Here is a 17943-nt window from a genome sequence, read left to right on the forward strand (position 1 = left end):
CTTCCCCACTCACTGTAAAGCTCCTTCTCCAAACTAAGCAGCCTTCCCCCTTTCCCTTCCAGCCAGACAGCTGCAAATGTAACTTTCCACTCCAAGATCAAGGGCTCTCCCAGCACCTTATCTCTGCTCTAGCACCCCTCTCCCCAGCAAAGCCCTGCTCATCATATGCTCCTGGGGTGAGAAACCGGGATAAGAAACCCCTCCCCCGACCACCCTTCCTCCTGCCACTTCCCCTTTTGCAGCTGCTTGCAATAACCCCCTCTTCCCCCTACTGTATCCCAGCTCCACAACAAATGTACCACAAAACATCACACTATGCACACATTCCCATGAAAATATTCTTTATACTGATTGTGAAAATGGTTGGGAGTATGCATTATGGCAAATTTCCTTGTTTAAATGCTGGTAGTAGCATTCCCCTAAAGCTTCAGAGGAGAATCTGGTCTGGACTGAACAGGTCTCTGTGTGTTCCTTGATTCCATGTGATCACTGAAAAAGTGCAGTGAGAATGAATTCTGGGAAACTTGGTTCTGGGAGTTTCTCATTTAAAATAAAACAAACCCAAGTAAGGTTCTAGCACTTATAGCTGCAAATATAAGCTTGTATATGTATAAGAAATAACTGCTGGAATATAACATAGGATGGAGGAACTTAACCTCTCCCTTTGCACACAGACACCCATGTTAACCTCCTGGATCTCCCCCACCCCCAATTGCAACCACTCAGTCCCATTTTAACTTCCCCCCCAATTTTGAAGCATCCAACCACTTCTCTTCTGCAGTCTTCTTTTTACTCCTGTTTTCACTTTCATCCCTATTTCCATGCCTTTTCCTTTCCTTTCCTTTCCTTTCCTTTCCTGCCAATCTTGAAATGCTGTATGTGAGCAAAGAAGTCTCCTCTGAACATGTACAGAGTGCTATCCCTTCCCCCACTGTGTCTTTTCCTATGACCTTATGACACTTCATTTCCCCCTCTCTTTCCTCCCTCCCCCTTTGCTACACTCACTCCTGCTATTTCCCCCCCTGCCTGAATGAAATCAGTCTTTCCTTTAGTCTCCTGGGTGCTGTTTGGGGAGCAAAGTTCTGTTGGCAAAACAAGGGTCGGCTTGATTCGGGGCACAAACAAAGATGGTCATCTGTCTCCTCTCCCCATTTGTTAGAGCATGAGACTCTCAATCTCAGAGTCATGGGGAAAAGATTCCTGCAATCCCCAGCGCTGCTTATGCTAAAGATGGCCCTGATGGTCAGTATTCCTCTCAAATGAAGATAGAATTTTTCCAGTGTTCTTCCTGTTGTTTTTTTTAAAAAAACCTGTTTCTTGCAGAGTTGATTTACCTTCCCTCTCCCCCCCTGCCCCGACCCCAAACAACTTACACCAATAACTCTTTTTAAAAAACACACATCTTTTGAGGTTGAATATATCAACCATTTACAGCATACTTCTTCATCATTTGCTAGTCTCCTCTTGTAGTAGATAGAAAAACATTTAATGTTTTTTTGAATCTATGGGAAATGCAACCTGCTGTGGACAAACTGTCACAAATTATAATAGCACAAGTTAGGGCAGTAAGCAGGGTCACTGTAATTCAAGTCAGGCACAGTCCTGTGTTCTTTTTCAGACTTTAGAGTACTTTCACTTTTCTTGTCATATTCTTTTTCCTCTGTGAGCTTTCCAGAAATATCTCCAATTTGCAAAACTTTGGTCTTCAAATTTATACCATTTGTAGTAGGAGTGCGACATCCAACTCCCTCAGTGCTAGTTTCAACAAGAGCATAATCATATTCTTGTTCTTCAGCGCTTTCTGTGTACAAAGCTATTTCAGGAAGAAAACCTCTTGCTTTGCCTGCTCCTTAGCTTTTTCTGCCTTTTGTTTGCAACACTGAGCTCCAGATGGTCCTTTTTTGATTAGCCATAGTTCATAGAAAACTTTTTCTAAATAAGATTAAGATGTTGTTGTAAGATTTTAAATTAAGTGCATTTTCACTTTTTGTGTATGTAGACCAGGGGTTGTCAACCTGGTTCCTACCGCCCACTAGTGGGTGTTTCAGGATTCTAGATGGGCGGCAGGGGGTTCTATGGCACAAGCTGAACCCTCCTTCCATTGAGCACTGGTGGAAATTTTACCATCAAGAAAGATTAGTGGGTGGTAGGTATAGAAAGCTTGACTACCCTTGATGTAGATAGATATTACATAACCTCTGATCAGTTCTATGATCTATTTCATATACAGTGGTACCTTGGGTTAAGAACTTAATTCATTCCAGAGGTCTGTTCTTAATCTGAAACTGTTCTTAACCTTAAGCACCACTTTAACTAATGGGGCCTCCCGCTGCCGCTGCACCGCCGGAGCACAATTTCTGTTCTTATCCTGAAGCAAAGTTCTTAACCCAAGGTTTCTGAGTTAGTGGAGTCTGTAACCTGAAGTGTCGGTAACCTGAAGCGTCGGTAACCCAAGGTACCACTCTAGACATTGAAAACATTTCTAATGTATGAATTACTTCATAAATTCTTTAAAATATAAAAGTAAAATATTACCAGAAATTTATAAGATATAACAAAAACGAATCTGTATAAAACAGTGTCCCTTGAAAGTCAGCATTGTACCCCTCTGAGGTCTGCACCCAAAGTGGCTGTCTGATAGTACCAGTCCTGAGCATATGTAACAGGAAGCAGCTATTTACAGATCAGGCCATTGGTCCTTCTAGCTCAGTATTGTTGACCTAAATAGCAGCAGCTCTCTAGATGTTCAGACATGGGTTTTCCCCAGCCCTAACTGAGGAAGGCAGGGCATGAACCTGGCTACCTTCTGCAAACAGAGGAGATGCTCCACCACAGAACCACAACCCTTCTCTCTGCCAAAGTTACATGCCGAATGTGCATATTTGGAGAAATGCCAATGGAATTTCATGGCTCATATAATAAAACTCTAAGAACAGCTTGGCAAGAAATCTGACGTGTACAATGCTGCTCTTTAAAAAATATAACTCTACATTTCATTTTACAGCATGCATATCTTTCCTTTTCTCCAAAGAGTTTGTGGTGTGTATACCCACTCTCCGTTTCACCCTCCCAGAAACAATTGTTTGCGCATTTTCATGTGGACTTTTATTTTATTTTATTTTGCAAATATACATGGAAATTTGAGAAATCAAACTTAAGGTTGCAAAAAAGAGAACTGAGAAAATATGGAATTGATTGACTTGTCCATCCCTAAGAATCAACAACTAAAAAAACCCCCTCATTGTTATCTCTAGAGACCTGAGTTCAAATCCTCACTCAGTCATAGAAATGGAAAGATCTATCAATTTCAGTTAAGGATTTTACAGTCTAAAACTCAGTTCTCCAGATTTCTGCAGGAAGTTGTATTTTTAAAAATGAAAATTCATTAGCATTTTGTTGCAAATTTCTATTGATAATCACATGTTTTGTATACAGTATTAATTAATGAACAATTTTTAAAGCAATTATTCTTAATATGATGCATTTTATATGTTATCTTCATGAATATGTTAATTTTTGTACTCACTTCCACCCAAATTTATGCATTTTATATATATATATATATATTAGTTGGAGAACTGCATTGCAAAAGTTGTGTTAGTCTGAATTTTGAAGGTTGGCTGCATTTCCATAATCAGATTGTTTCAGACAGTGAAAAATTCACAAAAGGCACCACTGAATGTGAATTGAATTTCTCCTCCATCCCTACTCAGTCATGAATCCCACAGGGTCAGTCACACCTCTCAGCCTGCCCTCACCCACACAATTATTCTTAGGAGGATGAAATGGAAAGGGGGCACCCACACCTTGAACTCCTTGGAGGAAAGGCAGGATATACATGTCATAAAATGAAATGTGCCATTGTATTTTGAAATAGCTCTATTGTGCACTTCAGGACGTGGCTTTCTTGTCATGCCATTTTTAGACTTTTATTATACTAGCAATAAATTTTATCTTGCATGGCATAATCCCATTTTAATCAGCATTCATGAAAAGAAAATTTTATCAAGCAAATTTATGATAAATTCCACTGGATTAACCCTGCAGTTACCATATTGGCAAATCTGATGCATATGTCAGTAGTGTTGGGTTTGTTTTTTAAAAAAATGTTCTTAAATTGGAGTTATTTCAGGCTTTGATGAATTGTTTTATATTTAGCAGTGCATTAATGTGTAAATTGATTTAAAATGGATTCAATGCTTCATTAATATCTGTTTGCTCCAAGTTTTGCTTTGCTGTCCTGTTAAGAGATATATCAATGACAAGCTGAATTACTTCATGTAAGTGTGCTTGCAAGAACTTTATATAATTATTGCTAGCATTGTAATAGAGTGTAGCCTCTTCCCTTTTTTGTGGGGGGCATTTCTTGTCAACAGCAGGAAAAGTAGTTTGGTTGGCAGAAAAGGAGTATAATAGTAGGGAACCTTGTTCACCCCAAGGAGCACATTCTGTTCTGGACAACCTTCCAGGTACCACATGACAATAGTGGTCAGGGAGGTAGAGCAACAGATGCAAGAAAACTACCTCAGGGAAGTGATTCATAAGCGAAATAAACAAAATGATGATGTTGATGACGATGACAACAACAATCACCAACACAACAACCTTTGTACCATAAGCAAGTTTCTGCATACATGCATATTTATCTCTCTACCCTCCATCCATACAAGCAAGAAGCATGGCCTGAGCTCAAGTGCACATTCTGAGTCAAGAAAGGTTAAAATAAATTAAGATAATTAAATGACAGAAAGCAGTGAAAGATGGAAAGGATTTGCTGAAATAACTAATAACTAGAATACAAAAAAGGGAGGTGGGAGGAGGACACAAGTTAATGAAAGATAATGATAAATATTGGATGTGTTTTTAATTGTTTTTGTTTTTGTTTTGATGTATTGATTTGTATTGTTTATTTTTTTTCCTTTTTCTCTTTTTTTTCTGTAATCTTTAAACTTTTAATAAATATTTTTTTTAAAAAAGAAAGACTCAGATTATAAGGCAGGCAAGTGAAGGGTTTGGCATGGGAAGAGTTCCCATGACCAGACAGAGATGCCTGGTGATGTTCCCCACCTCTGGTCCAAAGTGCTACTTTTGATATTACAGAAAATCCTGGAGTATAGTCACTAGGGTTATACCAAATTCTGGGGATTTATTTATCAATAGACTATTGAGTTGACTGGACACAACAGATAGTAGCTTGTAGTACCTCCTTCCAGCAATATTTATTGGTGAGCACTGAGGAACTACTCAAGTGGTGTCCAAACTTTTTTCAAAGAGGGCCAGATTTGATGAAGTGAAGGGCCGCGAGGGCCAACCTAACGGCCAACCAAAGTTATTAAACTTTTATTTAGGATTGAAGTTGCTGAGGTTCTTTTAGGATTTTACCCCAGGAAATAAGCTGCCCTTTGCTTCAATGGAAGGAAAGATCTCTGATCATTCAACTTTAATGGGCTTAAAAAACATTTTGCAGGAAGAATCACAAGTCAGTGGCAGAAACTCAGGGATCTATCATGCTTATAAAGTTAGAGTTTAGAAGATTAAACTGGAGAGGAGGTTGAAGAATCATAAAAGGGACCTGAGGGTCATCCAGTCCAACCCCAAAATGCAGTAATCACATACCCCAGGCCTTCCAAAGCTGAAGCTTATTATTTCTCACACCAGATGACTATTATTATTATTATTATTATTATTATTATTATTATTATTATTCCTTCATCCGTAGATATTAGGGATGGGGCTGATGGAAGTTGGAGTCCCAACAATCTCTCCTGGACACCAGGCTCCCCATCCCTGGCCTACAGGATAGCCAGGATCATAACCCTAGTTAAGTATTTCGTACCATACCTTGCACAGGTCATTGGGTCCCAGCTTGTTCCAAGGCTCCGGGTTGCTCTTTTTGTCCCAGCCAGGCAGAGACATGTGACAAGAGGCAGACAGCAAGGAGTACATCTTTGTAAGAAGAAGAAAAACATAGAGAAGGCATGTCCAAAGTCCATTTCGGGGGCCTAATTCGGCCTGCCGATCAGTTTAATCCAGCCCCTGTGGCAGTTTATTTCCTGGGGTAAAATCCTAAAGAAAACCTCAACAACTTCAATCCTAAAAAAAGGGTAACAGCCAGGTGGATGCCATGTGAACTCAGCGATGACTTCCAAGAGAATACTTTTAATGTAGCACTCCAAGAAATGCTGCAAGTTTCAGAAAGTCACCTAATCACTGGCGGAGGAAGAGGGGTGCGGGGGGAGTGCACCGCCCCCGGTAACATGATCCGGGTGGGGTGCCATCATGGCTGCCCCCCCCCCATGCTGGGCACCAAATCCCCACAGGTGGTGTGCCATGCCCCCTGGACACGCGCCAGCCACACACACACCTGCTGTGTCCCTGACTTAAGGGTCTGATTCCTCTGCCCTCTCTACCAAGCGCTCACTGGCTGGTTTGCCTTTCCACTGTAGTGAGATCAGAAGAGGACCGTTTCATTGGCAGAGGCCTAAGCAGCCACAAGCTTGCTATTCAGACACAAGGATTTTGTTTTAGTCATTTATTCTTATTTTTAATTACTTGGCACCACAGGCAGCTCTCCCCCAAAAATGGCAAAAGTTACAATCCCACTGAATTCAAGCCCCACTGAATTCAAACCCCACTGAATTCAGTAGGACTTACTTCCAAGTAGACATGGGTGCAACTGTGCTGCAAGGCTCTTTCTTGGAAGACTTCCTTTGTAACATAAGAAAGCTGCCTGGATCAGGCCAGTGGCCGAACTTCAGCATTTCGTTCTCACAGATGCCTGTGCAAAAACTGCAAGCAGAATCTGACCACAACAGCCCTTGTGATTCCCAGGAACTGATATACAGATATATGCCACCTTTGAACCTGGAGGTAGTATGTAGCCATCACTTGACACATTGCTGAGTTCACATGGCATCCACCTGGCTTCTTCCCCCAAAGAATCTGGGAGCTATAGTTTGGGTCATTTGGTTTGGTGCTTTTGTAACTGGATTTGTAATGGGTTTTAGTCAAATGCAATAAATGATTGATTGATGAAAAAGTGCTTTCCCCCTGAGATGCTAACTTTCTCTCTGCATGTCATTCCTTGAGCAGCTTCCTGTGAAAAGATAAGGCTGGCTTTCATTGCTCTGTTCATTTTTCACACTTGACTAGTGTTGTGTGGAGGGAAATGTAACCCCGAGGCTGGAAAATGTCCCCTTTCTGCCTCCTTGGGTTTCTGGTGTGGCCTTCACAGATATTGACACAACTTGGTGTGGGTGTGTGTCTGTGGGTGTGTTTTGGCTGCTGAGCTGCACTCACCATTGTGAGGGCAGAGGGGGTGGGGTGATGCCTCCCCAGCTGCTGCCATTGTTGGTGGCTTGACTGGGATGTCACAAAAACATTTGGCAGCTGAGTGGGTATAAATGTGGGCCAAGGCAGTTGCCCTCCCCAGAGAGAAATGGGCAGCTCGCTGGCACTCAGCCCTGGTGGTCTCCGGCCGTGTGATGGCAAGCTGGCAAGCAGAAGGAGGCAATGGCCTGGCTCTGGGATGCAGTGGAGCAAGGAGAAGGCAAGTACAAAGTTTACTTGCTGGTGGGATCGCTACTTGAAGGCGACAGATATTTAGCTCTGAAGCTGGTTGATGTCTGGCAATGGACCTGGCAAGGCTGCAGCTGGTGGATGGTTGGCAGAAGAGTTTGCACTGAGACTAGTGGATGCCGCGAGGCTACGCTGGCTGAGATGGATGCAAACTGGTTTGGAAGCCTTGTTTGTGAACAGGCAGCCAGAAGAGGAGAAGTCGGGGGGGGGGGGATGCTGCGGATGGGGGCCATCCAACTCACCTGTTTGCCTTTGCCTTACAGGGATGTCTGGAGCCGGTGAGGTTTTACCCAAGTCCAGCCTTCAAAGTCAAGAAGAGAACCGCAGGACGTCCCTATTTACATTGGAGAAATGAACGTGAAATACTGGCGCACCACTGGAAGTGCTATGAAGTGCTATGAAGATGCTTTGAACAGGAATGGCTTCCCCTCAGGGATTCTGGGAACTGTAGGTGGTTAAGGGGACGGAGAGTTGCTAGGGGGGTTAAGTTTAGGTTTAGGGTTAGGGGTAGGGGTAGGGGTAGGCTTCCCTCCTTTTGAGGGAACTCTGAGAATTGTAGCTCCATTTAAGGGTTAGAGTTAGGGTTAGCGTCAGGGGTAGGGTTAGGCTTCCCTTCTTGCCAGGGAGCTCTGGGAATTGTAGTTCTAGTTAAGGGTTAGCATTAGAGTTAGGGTTAGCCTTAGCATCAGGAGTAGGGTTAGGGTTAGGAGTAGGGTTCCCTTCTTGGCAGGGAACTCTGGGAGGGGAGCAGGGGGGCTCCTAACAGCTCTCTGCACCCACTTCAAACAATAGCTCCCAGATTTTGGGGGGGAAGAAGCCATGAGCAGCTTCATAGCGCTTTAAATGGTGTGGATGTGGACTTCCGGAGGCGGCGCGAAACCGTGATGGCGGACCTCTTCGAGCTCTGAAGAGGGGCACCGCAGAAAAGGGTTGTTTCGCTACGGCGCAGCGGCAACCCATCAAGAAAAACCACGGACAGAGAGAGTCCGTGGCCGTGGGACTCGGCGGGCACCTGGAGCGACCCCAAATTCGCGGAAGGGACCCCGTAAGGGGCTCCGGAGTGAAGGAGGGGGAGCGGTGCTGTGAGTTCATCGCTCTTTCTGCGGAGGCGAAGCCGCGCGGCTGTCACGGATGAGCGCTGACCTTTCTTCCAAAAAATACTACTCTGAAACAGCAAACCCGTGAGTAAGGACTTAAGATTTGTTACAATAACTTGAAGAAATTTGGCTGAAACCGGGAGACGAGAAAGAGGAAGTCCGTCTTCCGGCACTGCTTATAAGATCAAAGCAGACTGTTTAAAGAGCGGAAAGCGCTGTGAACAGGGAAGCTTTAAGGCTTTAAAGTGGGACTTTCGTGCACACTTGAAATTCTATTCTTAAAGGAAGAAAAAATACAGTTTAAATTGGACTTGGAGCGGTCCCCCATGGGGCGAGGGAAGACTCTAACCCCAAATCTTCGGGTGGCCGGGTGAAGTTGCTTGACTGCGGAACTGTTACAAACTTCCAGATACTTTTGTAACTGAAGTGCAACTTTTGGGCTTACTTAGTTTGAGTGGATATAATTGCAGGCACCTTGTTGGAACATTGTTAAACGTTTTAAAGTGCTCTGCAGGACTTTTTTCTTAGTGTTTTGGAACTAACTTGCTTTTAAAATTGTTTTTGAAAACGGAAACTTTAATGGCGGAAAAGTTACCTTCTTCTTACTAACTTTTGGTGGCACTCCCCCTAGAGGACATTGGATAACAAAGGCCTGGGAAAAGTTTTTTTGCTTACTTTCTTTCTCCAGACTGTTTATAAATTTGGACTTGTCTTTCCCATGGGATTACAACATCTGACCTTGAACATTGACTGATGAGTGGTACAGGAAAGACAAGAGCAGCCAAAGCTAAGGAAGCTAAGGAAAAAGAAAAAGCAAAAAAGCAGGCACAGCTCTTGCAAACAACTTTAACTCAGGGACGTAGACTATCAGTGCCTGCTGTGCTTGCAACACAAAAAGTAGAAAGTGAAAAGCCTGAAAAATCTGAAGAGGAAGATATGGCATCAGGAGGAGCAGAGGCAGCACTGAAACAAGTTTTGGAACAATTGTCAACATTAAATCAAAAAATTGATAACCAATCAACAAAAATTGACCAAGCTACATCCTCGATCCAGAAATTGACAGATCAGGTTTCCCAACACACCCAAGCAATTGAAAAATTGCAAGGAGCAACGGAAGAGAACCGTAAATTGGCAGGGGAAGCCGTTGAAATTGCAACATCAGCTAAAAAAGAGGTTGAGGAAGTTAAAGCAGAAGTCAAGCCTCTGCATAAACAGATAGGGGACCAACAAACCTATCTCTCTTTGGTGGAACTGAAAAACCGGGAGACTAATCTTAGGCTTAGGGCGGTCCCAGAAATCGAACAAGAAGATTTGATTGGATTTTTGACAACAGAATTTTCAAAGTTCTGGGGCTTAAAAGAAGAAAGTGATTTTAAAATAGTATCGGCTTTTCGACTGGGAAGATTGGTAAGAAAAGATAGATCTAGAGACTGTCTAATAGCTTTGAGATCAAGAGAGGAGAGAGACAAAATATTAGGCCTACACTTCAAAAACTCAATTGAGATACAAGAGAAAAGGGTGGAAATCTACCGAGATATTCCTAAACAGCTATTGGATCTGAGAGCCACCTATTCAGAATTGGCTAAGTTGTTGAGACTTAACTCAATCCCTTATAGGTGGGAGTTCCCACAAGGACTATCATTTACTTACAAACAGAAGAAGGTTAAAATAAGATTACCAGAGGATCTACAAAAGTTCCAGCACGACCACGGAGAAGATCTCCAAAAAGAAGCAGCAGCCCTTTGGCCTATACTTAAACCAGGACCCACTCTGCCAGCAGGCGGAGGGACGCCTAAACCCTCGGAATTAGAGGAAAAAGAAGATACACCGCTCTAGGTGTAACAGAATAGTTCAGGATGTCTCTGCAGCTACTCAGTTGGAATATAAATGGCGGAAATTCCCCGGAGAAAAGAAGGAAACTGTTTCATATATTGAAGAAAGAACAATTGGATATTATTTGTTTACAAGAAACCCATGTGACCAGGCTCCACAGGAAAGTTTTGGTCAACAAAAGACTAGGCCAAGAGTTTATTTCCTCAGACAAGGTAAAGAAAAGAGGAGTGGTGATTTATGCTAAGGAGAGCCTGATACCTAAATTTTTATTCAAAGATGAATATGGAAGAATTCTGGCAATTGAAATCCAGACCCAAGGAGAAAAAATATTGATACTAGGAATTTATGCTCCAAACGACGGGAAATCAGAATTTTTCAAGAAGCTGCATGAGACGCTGCTGGACTATCTGGACTATGCTAACATCATAATGATGGGAGACATGAATGGAGTGGTGTCTACACATATGGATAAGTCTTATAACCAAAATCTAACATCAGACGGCAGACTGCCTAAAACTTTTTTTGAAATGACTGACAATCTGGATTTGATTGATATATGGAGGACAAAGAACCCCCTAGGTAAAGAAGGAACTTTCTTCTCTGAGGCCCACCTGTCCTGGTCAAGGATCGACCAAATCTGGACCTCCAGGGGGCTGGCACCCAAGACTAAAAAGGTGGAAATCTGCCCAAAAACATGCTCCGACCACAACGCTCTGAAATTAGATCTCAGACTTACTCAAACCGGTTCCTTCAGATGGAGAATGAATGACACTCTTTTAAGAGATCAAGAGATTGTGAAAAAGGCCCAAAAAACATTAAAGGACTATTTTGAGATAAATTTGAATACTACAGTAGAAAAAAGAACGATCTGGGACGCAAGCAAAGCTGTCATGAGGGGGTTTCTGATACAACAGAATACAATTAAGAAGAAGCTCTGGAATGGAAAGAAAGATAAAATACTGGAGAAAATACATCAAGGAGAGAAAAAATTGAGAACTAAACCAAAGTCAAAGGATCTGTTGAGAGAAATTAAATTCCATCAAGCAGAATATTCAAAATTGATTAATCAGGAGATTGAATGGAAAATAAAACAGATGAAGCAAAGATCCTTTGAATCAGCAAATAAATGTGGAAAGCTGCTAGCTTGGCAGCTGAAAAAAAGACAAAAGTTGAATACAGTTACAAATCTAGAGATTGAAGGAAGAACGGTGCAGAAACCAGAGGAAATTAGGAAGTGCTTCCACAGATATTTTAAAGAACTTTATGTACAGGGGCCTCAGAAAGAATCAGAGATAGATCATTTTTTAAAGACAAATGGACTATCAAAAATAACTCAAGATAAAAGATCAATCTTGAACTCTACAATAACCACCCAGGAAATTGAAAGTGCCATTCAGAACATGCAACTAGGCAAATCTCCAGGCCCGGATGGGCTTACCTCCAAATACTACAAGACTTTGAAAGACTATTTAACACAACCCTTGTTGGAGGTATGCAACCAGATCATGGATGGGAAGAGGGCACCAGAAACGTGGAAAGAAGCGTTCATCACATTGATACCTAAGATAGAATCTGAAAAGACTCAACTCAAGAACTACCGCCCCATCTCACTCCTGAATGTGGATTACAAAATATTTGCAGACATTTTGGCAAGTAGACTTAAAAAAGTTTTAATTGAAGTAATTCACAAAGACCAAGCAGGCTTTCTCCCTGGTAGACATTTATATGAGAATACCAGAAACATCATCGATATTTTGGAACTTTTACAAACTAACAGGAACACAAGGGCGGTGTTAATTTTTGTTGATGCGGAGAAAGCATTTGACAATATATCTTGGATGTTCATGAAGAAAAACTTGGAAGGGATGGGAGTGGGGCGGGGGTTTGAAAATGGGTTACGAGCAATTTATTCAGAGCAAAAGGCCAAATTAATAGTGAACAATGTGGTGACGGAGGAGTTCAAAATTGAAAAAGGGACACGACAAGGGTGCCCTCTATCCCCTCTTTTATTCATTTCAGTCCTGGAGGTGCTATTGAACATGATAAGGGAGGACCGGCTGGTACAAGGGATAGAGGTCGGAGTGAAACAATATAAACTTAAAGCTTTTGCAGATGACCTAGTTTTGACATTGCAGGAGCCAGAATCCAGTACAAAAAGAGTTCTTGAACTTATATCTGAGTTTGGTCAGGTGGCGGGGTTTAAGTTGAACAAACAAAAAACCAAGGTTTTGACCAAGAATTTGACACTTACAGAAACAGAGGGGTTTCAGAGAGAAACAGAATTAAATGTGGTAAAGAAAGTGAAATACCTAGGGATCTATTTGTCTTCCAAAAATTTGAATTTATTTAAGGACAATTATGAAAAATGCTGGTTGGAAGTAAAGAAGGATTTAGAAATTTGGTCAAGATTGAAACTTTCCTTGTTGGGAAGGATTGCAGCAATTAAAATGAATGTATTGCCGAAAATGTTATTCTTGTTTCAAACCCTACAGATCGTGGACAGAGAGGAATGTTTTGGAAAATGGCAGAAGGATATATCTAAGTTTGTCTGGCAGGGCAAAAAGCCCCGAATAAATTATAAAATATTAACTGATTCAAAAGAAAGAGGGGGGTTTGCCCTGCCGGATTTGAGGTTGTACTATGAAGCTGCAGCCTTCTGCTGGCTGAAAGATTGGTTTTTGCTAGAAAACACCGACGTCCTAGATCTGGAAGGTTTTGATAATGCATTTGGTTGGCATGCATATCTATGGTATGACAAGGTTAAAGTTCACAAATTGTTTAAAAGCCATATTGTCAGAAAAGCGATTTTTGCAGTCTGGATGAAATATAAAGACTTATTAGAGAGTAAAACACCGAGGTGGCTATCACCGGTGGAGGCCAAAGCTCGAAAAAGACCCAATATGGAGGCCTATTGGCCGAAATATTGGGAATTAATTGAAAAAATTGGAGACGGTTGGAAGTTGCAGAGCCAGGACAAATTAAAAAACAAGGTGCGAGATTGGTTACATTATGCTCAAATTCAAGAGGTTTTTAAAATGGATAAAAAGGTTGGTTTCCAGGAGGGGAAATCGAAACTAGAGACAGAATTGTTAGAACCAAAGACCAAGATTTTATCTAGAATGTATAACTTGCTGCTTATGTGGAACACACAGGATGAGACAGTTAAATCTGCTATGATAAAATGGGCACAGGATGTTGGACATAATATTATGTTTGAAGACTGGGAAAGGTTATGGAACACCGGAATGAAATTCACGGCATCTAGTGCCTTGAAGGAAAACATTATGAAAATGATATACCGGTGGTACATGACCCCAGTCAGGCTAGCCAAGATGCATCACCTGTCTGACAACAAATGTTGGAAGTGTAAGGAAGCAGAGGGGACTTTCTTCCATCTCTGGTGGACCTGCCCAAAAGTGAAGGCCTTCTGGGAAATGATTTATAATGAATTGAAAAAGGTATTTAGGTATACCTTTCCTAAGAAACCAGAGGCCTTCCTGTTGGGCATGGTGGACCAGAAAATGTCAAAGAAAGATAGAACTTTGTTTATGTACGCTAGCACAGCAGCAAGAATACTCATTGCAAAGAGTTGGAAGACACAAGATTTGCCCACGCTGGAGGACTGGCAGACGCAGTTGATGGACTACATGGAGATAGCTGAACTGACCGGCAGAATCCGAGATTTGGATAAAGAAACAATTGAGGAGGACTGGGGAAAATTTAAAGATTATCTGAAAAAATATTATAAGCTGTATGAATCCTAAGAAAGTGCATGATTAGGAAACGTTAAGCTTCTGCGAATATGATTAAGTAAATGGTAAAATTAGTGACAAAAGAGAAAAGGAGACAATTTAAATTGAATATGTTATGTTTATTTTAAAGGTATTGAAATTGAGATATAATATATTGTATTTGGATACATAACATTCGAAAGTTACAACAAGGTATGAAATAAGGTAACAAAATGCTGACATTGTTAATGCAAAGAACGCAGAATCGGAAGGGGTGGGGAAGTCCAAGTTTTATTTTGTTTTTGTTGTTAAAAAAGAGAAAATTTGTTTCTTGTAACTACTTTATTTGTTTATAAACCTATAAAATTATGGAAAGAAACGCAATAAAAAAATTTATAAAAAAAAATAAATGGTGTGGATGTGGCCCTGGCCTCCCTCACCCCACTGCCTCTTATTATTGAGGAATTGAAAGGATTTCCCCACTCAAATCTCTCGGAAACAGGAAGAAGAAAGACTTTGTATCTGATGCCATTTTGAAATGTCTTAACTTGAAATGCCAATAAAGGTATTTGGATTATATTATATTGCATTGTTTTGTACTGTATTATTATTAATATGGGAAGTGGAATGGTAAAATGTTAATGAGGCGGAGGCGATACTTCTGTAGACTGGCACGCCCCTTCTTGTGGGCGTGGAAGGAGGGACTTGGGGATGGACAAGCGACTTTAGAAGATGTGTTTTTCCTGATGAAGATGAGCCTGATCTTGGGTTAGCCCACTTGCAAGTGTGTCTAATAAAAAGGTTTCTTAAATCACCCATTTTGTCCAAATCACTTTATTTAAAAGGATACGGGGACCTTAAATCAAAGGAACCAGTTTATTAATCTCCCACAAAGGGTAAAATAAAAAAATAATAACAATCCCTCAAATGCAAAACAAATGGTCTTGCAGCACTGCGAAAACTAACGGATTTTGGGGAAACATTTAAAAAATGGGAGGGTCAGGGGGCCTTGGTTTCTGTGGGTGCCATGGCGTCCACATGCCACACATGTCACAAGGGGGGGGGTCCTCAGTCATCATTTCTTTATTAATGAATGCCCCTCCCCTTGAGGCCTAGTTTCCCCAGCCCTGTCTATCTATGGTCTCCTGTGATGTCACCAACAGACATAGCAACTGAGGGGAAAGAGGCAGTTGCTTATTCTAGAATTTCAAACACAGGAGGGCAGCATTCACAGATATTGGCACAACTTGGAGGGGGGGGTGTTGTGCGTGTGTGTTTTGGCTGCTGAGCTGCATTCACCATTGTGAGGACTGAGGGGGTGGGGGTGATGCCTCCCCAGCTGCTGCCATTGTTGGTGGCTTGACTGGGATGTCACAAAAACATTTGTTAGCTGAGCGGGTATAAATGTGGGCCAAGGCACAAGCCTGGGCAGTTGCCCTCCCCAGAGAGAAATGGGCAGCTCGCTGGCACTCAGCCCTGGTGGTCTCCTGCCCCGTGGCGGCAAGCTGGCAAGCAGAAGGAGGCAATCGCCCGGTGCTGGGATGCTGTGGAGCAAGGAGAAGGCAAGTACAAAGTTTACTTGCTGGTGGGATCGCTACTTGAAGGCGACTGATATTCAGCTCTGAAGCTGGTTGATGTCTGGCAATGGACCTGGCGAGGCTGCAGCTGGTGGATGGTTGGCGGAAGAGTTTGCACTGAGACTAGTGGATGCCACGAGGCTACGCTAGCAGAGATGAATGCAAACTGGTTTGCAAGCCTTGTTTGTGAATAGGCAGCCAAACAGAGGAGGAGTTGGGGTGTGTGTGTGGATACTGTGGATGGAGGCCATTCCACTCACCTGGTTGCCTTTGCCTTACAGGGATGTCTGGAGCCGCTGAGGTTTTCCCCAAGTCCAGCCTTCAAAGTCAAGAAGAGAACCGCAGGACGTCCCTATTTACATTGGAGAAATGAATGTGAAATACTGGCAGTGAACAATGGACAAGGCCATGGCCAGACCTGAGAGAAGGAGCTTTGAAGGGAGACTGCAGGCGGACATCTGCTACATTGCAAGTGATGGGGCAGTGGGGAGAGAGAAGAAAATGAGGGAGGATACATTAGGCCACATTAGGCGCACCATTGGAAGTGCTATGAAGACGCTTTGAACAGGAATGGCTTCTCCTCAGGGATTCTGGGAACTATAGGTGGTTAAGGGGACGGAGAGTTGCTAAGGGGGTTAGCGTTAGGGTAGGGGTAGGGTTAGCGGGTAGGGGTAGGGGAAGGGGAAGGGTTCCCTCCTTCTGAGGGAATTCTGGGAATTGTAGCTCTAGTTAAGGGTTAAGGGTTAGCATTAGAGTTAGGATTAGGTCAGGGTTAGGGGTAGGGTTCTCTACTTGCCAGGGAACTCTGGGAATTGTAGCCCTAGTTAAGGGTTAGCATTAGAGTTAGGGTTAGTGTCAGGGGTAGGGGTAGTGTTCTCTACTTGCCAGGGAACTCTGGGAATTGTTGCTCTGGTTAAGGGTTAGCATTAGAGTTAGGGTTAGCGTCAGAGGTAGGGGGAGTGTTCTCTACTTGCCAGGGAACTCTGGGAATTGGTGCTCTGGTTAAGAGCTATGGGGTAGGGTTCCCTCCTTTTGAGGGAACTCTGGGAATTGTAGCTCTAGTTAAGGGTTAGCATTAGAGTTAGGGTTAGCGTTAGCGTCAGGAGTAGGGTTAGGGTTAGGAGTGGGGTTCCCTCCTTGCCAGGGAACTCTGGGAATTGTAGCTCTAGTTAAGGGTTAAGGGTTAGCATTAAAGTTAGGGTTAGTGTTAGCGTAAGGAGTAGGGTTAGGGTTAGGAGTAGGCTTCCCCTCTTGGCAGGGAACTCTGGGAGGGGAGCAGGGAGGGGGCTCCTAACAGCTCTCTGCACCCTTTTCAAACTATAGCGCCCAGATTCTTTGGGGGAAGAAGCCATGAGTGTTTAAAGCGGCTTCATAGCGCTTTAAATGGTGTGGATGTGGCCCTGGCCTCCCTCACCCCACTGCCTCTTATTATTGGGGAATCGAAAGGATTTCCCCACTCAAATCTCTTGGAAATAGGAAGAAGAAAGACTTTGCATCTGATGCCATTTTGAAATGTCTTAACTTGAAATGTCAATAAAGGTATTTGGATTGTATTATATTGTATTGTTTTGTATTGTATTATGATGAATATGGGAAGTGGAACTAAACCTATTAAGCAATAGGTTGTCCGACCCCTGGAATGCAGGAAACTCAGCTGAAAGTTAGGAAACGTTTGTATTTCTGCATGTGCTTATAGTATCCCTATTGATATTCAGAATACTCGAAATGGGGGGGGGGCTCAGCTGCACACCCACCTCCCTTTATTTTGGGGGGGTCTCTCCCCTCCCCCACCTGCCCAGCAGCTTCCCTGCCTGCTGTCTCCTCCTCCATCATCCCACTGGCATTGCATCCTCCCCCCAGCCCCCCCCAGCTTGCTGCGCCCCAAGGCATATTGTACTCATCTGAATCCTTACAGGGAGAGGGGCAGGGCACAATGGGAAGGGGTGGGTGACCAGGTGCTTAAATCACACCCCTTTCCCAGTGGAAGCGGATGGGGGGGGGTCCTCCAAGAGAGAACAACAGCAAACTGTCCAAACTTTTTTCAAAGAGGGCCAGATTTGATGACATGAAGGGCCGTGAGGGCCGACCAAAGGGCCAACCAAAGTTCTTACCTTTTTTTAGGACTGT

At 42.9% G+C, this 17943-nt stretch overlaps 2 long non-coding RNA genes across 2 annotated transcripts; one reads left to right on the forward strand and one right to left on the reverse strand.

The window, feature by feature from the left end:
- Positions 1 to 324: 324 nt before the first annotated feature.
- LOC310669046 lies at positions 325 to 16190 on the reverse strand. The gene is made up of 4 exons (XR_014506987.1): positions 16077 to 16190; positions 7821 to 7912; positions 5842 to 5946; positions 325 to 489 (listed from the first exon to the last, which is right to left on the reverse strand). It is a non-coding gene; the product is annotated as an uncharacterized lncRNA (long non-coding RNA).
- On the forward strand, positions 15541 to 17586 carry LOC310669051. Its single transcript, XR_014506992.1, has 4 exons — positions 15541 to 15801; positions 16098 to 16570; positions 16890 to 16939; positions 17055 to 17586. It is a non-coding gene; the product is annotated as an uncharacterized lncRNA (long non-coding RNA).
- Positions 17587 to 17943: the final 357 nt, after the last annotated feature.

The sequence above is a fragment of the Podarcis tiliguerta genome (genome assembly GCF_965153285.1).
Source record: "Podarcis tiliguerta genome assembly, chromosome: Z".
Lineage (NCBI taxonomy): Eukaryota > Metazoa > Chordata > Lepidosauria > Squamata > Lacertidae > Podarcis > Podarcis tiliguerta.